The following is a 10,754-nucleotide window of genomic DNA, read 5'->3' as shown; positions in this document are numbered from 1 at the left end:
AAGATTGGTTTTATCTTTTAATTAATAGAAGAGGATTTTCTGTTAGGTTTTGTTGGGCTCCGTCCCATGTTGGAATTGTTGGGAGTGAGCGAGCCGACGCTGCTGCTAAGGCTGCAACTAGGCTTAGGCACATTTCCAACATGGGCGTCCCTGTTTCCGATTTTATAAGTACCATTCGATTTTATTGTAGAGACCAGTGGCAGGCCCGGCCCACTGGTCTACTTTAGATAATAATCTTAAATTAAAGTCGATTAGGCCTTCTGTTCATCCTTGGCCTCATAGCCGGATGGATAGAAGGTCTGAGATAGGTTTTAGTTAAATTACGTATTGGCCACACTAAATATACTCATGGGTATCTAATGACAAGTGGAGCGGATAGGCAGGTTCCTCGCTGTTCCACCTGTCATGTGGATTTGACTGTGGTGCATATTTTGGTGGAGTGCCCTCATTTTGAAAACAAACATAGAGCTTGTTTGCTGGCAAATAAGACTCTTGCCGATATTTTTGGTGAAGGTGCTCAGGCAGAGCAAATTATGACATTTTTAAAAAATATTGGTCTTTTTTATAAATTGTAATTTTCTTTTAATTGTTTTAGGTTTCTTGTTTGGTTTTTATGAATGAATGATTTGTATGTTAGAGCGGTTGTGTGTGTTTGTTTGTGCGACAGTGACTTTTTTTTTTTATTCTTAAGATATACGTCTATGCGCTGAATGGCCCCTCGGCTCCGGCGCTTGGCTATGTGCCAAAAATTTTATAATCTAATCTAATCCAAGCTAGACTATGATTGTCAGATTTATTCCTCAGCTTGTAAAACCAGGCTGAAGGAACTGGACGTTGTACACAATATGGGGCTGAGAATATGCTCAGGGGCTTTTAGAACTTCGCCTGTTGAAAGCATTTATGTTGATACTAACCAACTTCCCCTTGATCTGAGAAGGCAAGAACTAGGATTAAGGTACATGGCTAGAATTAAAAGTGCTCCCCAAAATCCCTCCTTCCACGTGCTGAGGGAAGCAGACTCACGGGTCTTTTCTGGTATAAGAGCCTCTTGACCATTTCAAGTTAGACTAAATGAAGGTGTTAGGGGTAATCATCTTAAATCCCAGAAAGTCATGGAAGTAAAACATCCTGTGTATCGTCCATGCCTTATTCCTGAAGCATCTATGCAAAAAAGCATATAACAAAAAAGACCGTCCTGAGGAAGAGATTAGAGGAAAATTCTTGGAGCACGAAACTGTCCATACTAATGTGACAAAAATATATACGGATGGATCAAAGTCAGATAGTGGTGTTGGCTGTGCAGTTATCCTTGGTGATACAGCATATACGGCTAAACTACCTGACTTAGCATCCATATTCACAGCAGAATTAACAGCCATAGTCTCTGCCCTGGATATAGTTTTTCAAAGTAGCGACACTAATTTTGTCATTTACTCTGATTCCAAAAGTACTTTAGAAGCTATTAAAAAAATCAATGGCTTCCATCCGTTAGTTCAAAAAGTTCAGAAATCGCTCCTCCATTTGTATTATTTGCGTAAATCTGTCTCTGTTGGGTCCCTTCACATGCGGGGATTTGTGGAAACGAGATGGCAGATAGGGAAGCGAAAGCTGCTAGTGTCTCATCAGAAACAGCCTTTAGTAAAGTTCCTCATACAGATCTAAAAAGTCCAATTAGGTCTTATATTTTAAGCAAATGGCAAGAAAGATGGACTTCTCCTCATCTTGCCAATAATAGAAAGTACAGAAATATTAGAAATAATATATTGCCATGGCCTTCGTCTTTCCAGTGTGATAGGCGAACAGAAATAGTTTTAAGCAGACTGAGGATTGGGCACACTTATTTGACCCATCAGTTTATTTTGGAAGGGGGCAGCCTCCCAGATTGTGCTTGCGGTGGCGAGATGCTAACTGTGGAGCACATTCTGGTTGCTTGCCCCAGATATTTTAACCAGAGAGAGAGATATCTTAGAGGTAAATCCCTTTGTGATATTTTGGGAGATAAAGCAGATATTTCTGCTCTCATCTCCTTTTTAAAGTCTATAAACATTTTTAATAACATTTAAATATCTCACATCATAGATATATATATATATATATATATATATATTATATATATATATATATATATATATATATATATATATTTGAATTAACATTTTTTTCATTAATTCATTCATTTCTCATATGGTAATTTATCTATAATCATTTTCTTCACACACTTATTAACTCATTTTTAATGTAATTTATTTACTTTCCATTACGGCGCTGAATGGCTTCTTGGCCCCAGTGCCTGGGCTTTTGCCCTAAAACTCATATATACATCCATCCATCAATAAATTACTCTGCTCTCCCTATGTACATGATGCTCTTGACTTTTTAAATACAATAATGTTCTCGGCTGGTCTTCAATCTATACCTAGGACTTCGGGCATATTTATCCGCTGGCCAGTTCCCTGGTGGACTCGTAAATACTAGGAAACTCACAGAACTATGAGATCTGTTTCCACCAGATACCGCAGACGAAAATATGAATGTTACCGTGTTGAATTTCGAAAAGCAAGAGCTAATTTTCGCATGGAAATCAAAAAAATACCAAAAGAATCTTGGACAATCTTCATATCTCCACTAAATTCGGAAACTCCTCTGTCTCTGGTTTGGAAGAGTTAGAAAAATAGCAGGCAAGTTCACTCCTAGTCAACCTCCAGTTATCAAGATGAATGGTTGTGAGGTAGCAGACCCCCAGTTAGTGAAAAATGATTTTGCTAATTATTTTGCTAATGTTGCGAAGAAAAATGACGATAGACCCTATTCAGCTCAAAGACGGATAATGGAACCGGTCGAAATTGATTTTAATACAATAAGACATGAGCAATACAATGCTCCTTTTACTATTAGAGAATTTGAATCAGCCCTGAAAAAATGTAATGAATCAGCTCCTGGACTAGATAATATAACATATTCAATGATTAAGCATACTTCTGAAAATACCAGACTTTTTCATATTAAGCCTTATTAACAGAATTTACCGAGAACATATCTTCAAGCCCAAACGGGACTTTGGGCAATGAAAATTTAAAATTACTGCCATTATTCATCTGAAACCTGGAAAAGATCCATTCAAGACAGAATATTATCGTCCTATTGCATTGACATCTTGTTTGTGTAAGATCATGGAAAAAATGGTGAACACACGCTTGATGTGGTACTCGGAAAGAGGTCAATATCTGTCGCCTGCTCAGTGTGGTTTTCGAAGTATGCACTCCACAACTGATGTATTGGTACGAATGGAATCTTCAATATGTGAAGCTTTTGCCGACAAGCAGCATCTCATCACTCTTTTCTTTGATCTAGAGAAGGCTTATGATACAACATGGAGATATGGCATTTTGAGGGTCCTTTATAAATGTAACCCGCGAGGCAATTTGCCCCTCTTTATTAAGGCTTTTTTTTAAAAAAAATAGGCTATTTCAGGTTCAGGTTGGAGCAAAAATGTCAGATGTATTCAATCAAGAAGAAGAAGTACCACAAGGAAGTGTTGTAAGTGTAACCTTGTTCGCCTTGGTAATCAATAGGGTTTCTAAAATAATTCCCCCTAGACATAACATATACCCTTTTTGTTGATGATCTATCGATTTCCTTTGCAGCATCAAGGATGGCAGTGGCTGAACGCCGCCTTCAGCTCTGCATTGATAATATAGTAAAGTGGGCTGAGGCTAATGGTTTTAGATTTTCTGCCAGTAAAACAGTAACCATGCACTTTTGTCGTATAAGGGGAATCCATCCTGATCCAGATTTATTCATACATAGGCAGAGAATTCCATGTGTTGGGCAAACAAGGTTTCTTGGCTTGATTTTTTTATAGGAAGCTGACCTAGATTCCACATCTGAAATATATTAAGGCAAAATGCTTGAAAGCAATGAATTTGCTGAAAGTCGTGTCCCACACTTCGTGGGGTGCAGACCGAACTCAGATGTTGAGATTATATAAAGTCTTGGTCTTTTCAAAATTAAGTTATGGGTGTGAGGTGTACACTTCTGCGAAGCCAAATAGTCTTAAAATGCTCAACTCAATTCATCATGAAGGAATACGGTTGTGTACAGGAGCATTTAAATCATCTCCCACCGAGAGCATGCTTGTAGATGCTGATGAGGTGCCACTGGATCTTCATCACAAGCGTCTGCTGGTTCGGAGCTGGTATAGATTCCAGAGGTTACATAAATCTTTAACCAGCATTAGTATGAGAAAGGAAAGGCATTGGCAGTTTTATGAAAATCACCCCAAGCAACCTCATCCATTCACTTTTAGAGTAACTGTCATTATCCTTGAATTAAATATGCCATGGATCGAGATTTTACCAGCAAAATATTCTGTTAGTCCCCCCTGGAACTTTCCAGAGGTAAAATGCTGTAGATATTTTAATTTTACCAAGACAGAATTGTCTAGTGAGGCCATGCGGTCAATATTTTTAGAACACTCCTTGTAACATGATAATTCCACTGTAGTTTAGAAAGAAGTGGCAGGTTATCACCTGTTGCATCGATTTTTACGGCAGAATTGTATGCAGTTTTAAAGGCTTTAAAAGAAGTTTTTATTCGGAATGAAAATAATTTTATCATATGTAGTGACTCAAGAAGTGTTCTTCAGTCGCTGGAATCTTTTAACCTTTTAAACCCTCTGATTTTAGATATATTGGAATGGCTGCTTTTACTGAAAAGAAGAGGAAAAGAAGTAGGTTCTGTTGGGTGCCTTTCTATATTGGGGTGGCTTGGAATGAGAAAGCTGACCAACTTGCAAAGTCTGCGGTCAGCTCCCCAGAACCCACAAGATGCCTACTACCATATCGGATTTATATCCTCTAGTAGGTCAGAAAATTAAAAAATGTTGGCAGTCCCAGTGGGAGGATATTTTAAATAGTCAAAAAATGCATTAGTATCACGTCAATCCGTGTCTCCTTGGTCCTATCAGTTTATGCCAAAGAGACAAGAAACGATGTTGTGCAGAATTGAGGATTGGACATACAAGGACTCACCCATGGGTCTTGATGTCACGTGAAAATCCTCCGTTTTGCGAGAACTGTACTGTGCCCTTGACTGTGAAACATATGTAATATAGAGCAGTTATATAAATTCATGGGGGAGGCGGACCTCCTCAACCAAATTTAAATTATACATAGAATATCTATGTAAGAACTTATATATATGAACAAAATTTTTATATACATATATTTATAGCTGTTTTTATATGAAATTTATTTAAAATTTAATTTTTTCTATGTAATTTATTTCTGTTTCAATTACCTAGATGTTGTGACGCCAGGTTTAATAGACACAATCAATCAATCAACTTAAATCTCATACTTTCATTCATAGCCCTTTGACAGACACTTCTGCCACAGTACTACAAATTTTCAGGTCATGAAAAATGACTGGTATTTTTCCCCTAGAACTTTGAACATTTATCAGAGTATACTTATTTGCAATAAGACAGAGATATCACTACCAATTCATGACGTTCTGTTGAAAACTTTGATGTATGTTGCAAGTTTAATTACTGGTATGACTGAGAAACAATAGATGTTTTTTACTACATGCTGAACTCTGTCTTATAGTGTTTATTTGCTTATCATCATCATCATAGCTTGACCGCAAGGATTCACTGTATGATGTTGAGCTTAATGGTGTACCAGATACTATATTTGTGCTGTTCTTGTTTCACATAAAGGATAAACAATTATATCATCATAAATAGAAAGACTTGTATATTTTTTACTATGCCAATGGCCTTCATTTTGCATTTACCTTTATCATAGTGTCCTAAAAGGAGATGTTTGTTTTTGAATCCAAAATAAAGTCCCTTAGTAATTTATTCGCATGCCTCTGTATTATTTTGTTGGTTATTTTACTCAGAAATTGATAGTAACTGAATAATACCATCATACAGTGCTGGAAATTCCTTATTGTCATGACGAGAATGGGTATTTTGGATTTTGGCCTAGAAAACATATTTCCCCAAGGTTGATTTTGGTTGAATTTTTTTACACCTTATTGGCATTAGAATGAAGTGTTTAGAAAAAAAAACCGACTGTATAAATGCCTGGATCCATCTTAATTTCTACTGGACTATATGAATCGAGTGTTAGGAGAGGGTGGAAAGTAAGATGAAGGAAAAGAATATGAACGGAGGTACAGTAAAAGGAACAAAAGTGGTTGCATCTGGAAGCCAAAAGTACGCTGCAAAGAACTAAAAGTAATGCCTACGGTGCACAGCATGAGGTCCACTGATGGCCCTACCCCCATACAGGGAAGACCGACTGTAAGAGATATTTTGTCTTCTGAAACCCTGGGGTGGGGGTTGCGGTGGGAAGACCATGAATGTGACTCCTTTGAGTTAATTGAGAAAGTTGAAACAAACTTTTACTACAGATTTAAATTTCAAAATAAGAAAATTCTCCTGAATTTAGATGATGATAATAATAATAATAATAATAATAATAGTGATGATGATAATGTGTGGCACCGTGGCAGAGTGGGTTATGCCGTCAATTGACTGGTTAAGTAACATTGGGGCTGGTCAGTCGTTGGATGGGTGACCGGTCTCCTCGGCGTTGATTCCTTGGGAAAGGATCTTTACCATAATTTCCTCAGTCTACTCAGCTGTAAATGAGTACCTATCCCTGATGGGGTAGGGTCCAGCTATGGGTTAAATAGCAAAACTCAGCAATGATGTTAAGAAATGAAGGAATAAACGACAACGAAGTAAATGGAACCTCTGGCAACAGAGGAGCTTCGTCCGGCAGCCAGGTATTCAACCCAATTGAAGGGGAAGATGGTCAGGTACTTGGAGGTCGTCATCTAGCAACTGACCACCACAACGACATTAACCAACAGCCTGAGATTGGAGCTACAGAAGCAAACCAAAGGAAGAAATGGACAAGAGAAGAAAATAAGGAAATATGGAGATGCTACATCAGAAGCAACTCGACGGAGATAGGATATAGAAGAAGGTTGGTCAACATCTGGAATGAGAGGAATAACACCCCCCAAACAGAGCAGAGGCTAGCAGACCAAGTAAGGAACATTAAGAAAAAGAACTGGCTCTCCCCAACAGAAAGAGAAGAACTGGAAAGGGAAATGCCACACGACAACGAATTTCATGAAGACGAACTGAGAGACGATACCACAGAAGACAACAGGGATGATGAAGTATCAAACAACGACACACGAAGAAACACCGACGAAGTAACAGAGAGGACGGAATGGGTAGAAAAGATTAGACAATGGATGGAGCCAGATACAAAGAGAACCAAGATCCCCTCCATGAAAGCCTAGAACACCAAGAAATTAAGGGAGAAAACAAGTGAGGTCAATGAAATAATGGCCATAATACACACCACCAGTATCACAGAAACAAATGACTTGGCATATGCAGGAGCAAATTAGTAGCAAGAACTGATGGGGATTCGAACACCAACACCACCAGCACAACCAACCCAACAGAAACCAAAACAGCAACCTCCTTGGAAAAGGCGCCTGGAAAAGCAAATCATGGTGATGAGATCTGACTTGAGTAAACTGAAAGAGATGGCAGAAAAAAGACTAAGAAGCAAGAAAACAAGGGAGGAACTCAACGAGAAATACAAAGTACAAGAGAGGGAACTAAACAACACAATAGAAGATGTAAAACAGAGGCTTAAGGCCAAAGCACATAAGATGCAATGGTACATGAACAGGAATAAGGGATACCAACAGAACAAACTATTCGGAACCAACCAGAAAAGACTATACAGCCAACCAAGTAAGAGACTAGGAAAACAATCCGGTATCACACAACAAACATGCAACATGGCTCTAGGAAGTCAAGGAAGAAGAAACAGGGAGAATAAAACAAAGATTCACAGAGATCACGACAGACACAGTCAGACACCAACTAAAGAAAATGCCAAACTGGAAAGCCCCAGGTCCCGATGAAGTCCATGGATACTGGCTCAAAAACTTCAAGGCCCTACACCCACGAATAGCAGAACAACTCCAGCATTGTATCACAAATCACCATGCACCCAAATGGATGACCACAGGAAGAACATCCTTAGTACAAAAAGACAAGAGTAAGGGAAATATAGCCAGTAACTACAGGCCTATCACCTGCCTACCAATAATGTGGAAGTTACTAACAGGTATCATCAGTGAAAGGCTATACAACTACCTAGAGGAGACAAACCCCATCCCCCACCAACAGAAAGGCTGCAGAAGGAAGTGTAGGGGCACAAAAGGCCAGCTCCTCATAGACAAAATGGTAATGAAGAACAGTAGGAGAAGGAAAACCAACCTAAGCATGGCATGGATAGACTATAAGAAAGCCTTCGACATGATACCACACACATGGCTAATAGAATGCCTGAAAATATATGGGGCAGATGAAAACACCATCAGCTTCCTCAAAATACAAGCGCAACTGGAATACAATACTTACAAGCTCTGGAATGAGGACTAGCAGAGGTTAATATCAGGGAAGGGATCTTCCAGGCCGACTCCCTGTCCCCACCCCTTTCCGTAGTAGCCATGATTCCCATGACAAAAGTACTACAGAAGATGGATGCCGGGTACCAACTTAAGAAAAGAGGCAACAGAATCAACCATCTGATGTTCATGGATGACATCAAGCTGTATGATAATAGCATCAAGGAAATAGATACCCTAATACAGACTGTAAGGATTGTATCTGGGGACATCAGGATGGAGTTTGGAATAGAAAAATGCGCCTTAGTCAACATACAAAAAGGCAAAGTAACGAGAACTGAAGGGATAAAGCTACCAGATGGGAGCAACATTAAACTCAGATGAGGCTGGATACAAATACCTGGGAATAATGGAAGGAGGGGATATAAAACACCAAGAGATGAAGGACACGATCAGGAAAGAATATATGCAGAGACTCAAGGCGATACTCAAGTCAAAACTCAACAGCGGAAATATGATAAAAGCCATAAACACATGGTCAGTGCCAGTAATCAGATACAGCGCAGGAATAGTGGAATGGACGAACGCAGAACTCTGCAGCATAGATCAGAAAACCAGGAAACATATGACAATATACAAAACATTACACCCAAGAGCAAATACGGACAGACTATACATAACACGAAAGGAAGGAGGGAGAGGACTACTAAGTATAGAGGACTGCGTCAACATCGAGAACAGAGCATTGGGGCAACATCTGAAAACCATTGAAGACGAGTGGCTAAAGAGTGTATGGAAAGGAGGACTAATAAAAGTAGACGAAGACCCAGATATCAGAGACAGGAGAATGACAAACAAAATAACAGAGGACTGGCACAACAAACCAATGCACGGACAATACATGAGACAGACTAAAGAACTAGCCAGCGATGACACATGGCAATGGCTACAGAGGGGAGAGCTAAAGAAGGAAACTGAAGGAATGATAACAGCGGCACAAGATCAGGCCCTATGAACCAGATATGTTCAAAGAACGATAGACGGAAATAACATCTCTCCCATATGTAGGAAGTGCAATACGAAAAATGAAACCATAAACCACATAGCAAGCGAATGCCCGGCACTTGCACAGAACCAGTACAAAAAGAGGCATGATTCAGTGGCAAAAGCCCTCCACTGGAGCCTGTGCAAGAAACATCAGCTACCTTGCAGTAATAAGTGGTACGAGCACCAACCTGAGGGAGTGATAGAAAACGATCAGGCAAAGATCCTCTGGGACTATGTTATCAGAACAGATAGGGTGATACGTGCAAATAGACCAGACGTGACGTTGACTGACAAAGTCAAGAAGAAAGTATCACTCATTGATGTCGCAATACCATGGGACACCAGAGGTGAAGAGAAAAGAAAGGGAAAAAAAAAAAAAAAAAAATGGATAAGTATCAAGATCTGAAAATAGAAATAAGAAGGATATAGGATATGCCAGTGGAAATTGTTACCCATAATCATAGGAGTACTAGGCACGATCCAAGATCCCTGAAAAGGAATCTAGAAAAACTAGAGGCTGAAAGTAGCTCCAGGACTCATGCAGAAGATTGTGATCCTAGAAACGGAGCACATAGTAAGAAAAGATGGACGCCTAAGGAGGCAGGATGCAACCCGGAACCCCACACTATAAATACCACCCAGTCGAATTGGAGGACAGTGATAGAGCAAAAAATGATGATAATAATAATAATAATAATAATAATAATAATAATAATAATAATAATAATAATAATGATAATAATAAATGAGTATCTTATCAATGATATCAATTTCTTTCATATAAAATTGATGATCAAATATAAATTTTTACACAGAAAAGCAGAAGGCTTTGCCACAAATTAAAATAAAAACTAATTTGGTCCTCCATTTTCACAAAAGTAGACATAATTATTTAGTGTTATAGTTTACTGGGGTTTACTTGTCTTTAGTTTTGTTTGTTTCTTTCCAAATTTCTTTATTTTTCACAGTTTGAGTAAACTTTAATCCCAACTTTATAACATATTTGGTAATGGCATTCAGAGAGGACATGTGTTTAATTAGGATATAACTTTCTGGCTCTTGGTTCATTCTTCAATATGAATACAGAATCGTATTTTGGAACATAGAATAGCTCAGTGGAAAATTTAATGAAACAGGAATTTACCATGATATGCATATTATATTTTAGTAAAATGCATCAATACATTACAAAATAAAAAGATATGATTCCAATTCAAAGCGGTTCTAAAAGGCAATACCTTTAGGGTTTT

This window comes from Macrobrachium nipponense, chromosome 7 (assembly GCF_015104395.2).
Source record: "Macrobrachium nipponense isolate FS-2020 chromosome 7, ASM1510439v2, whole genome shotgun sequence".
Lineage (NCBI taxonomy): Eukaryota > Metazoa > Arthropoda > Malacostraca > Decapoda > Palaemonidae > Macrobrachium > Macrobrachium nipponense.
This window is presented reverse-complemented; position numbering follows the sequence as displayed.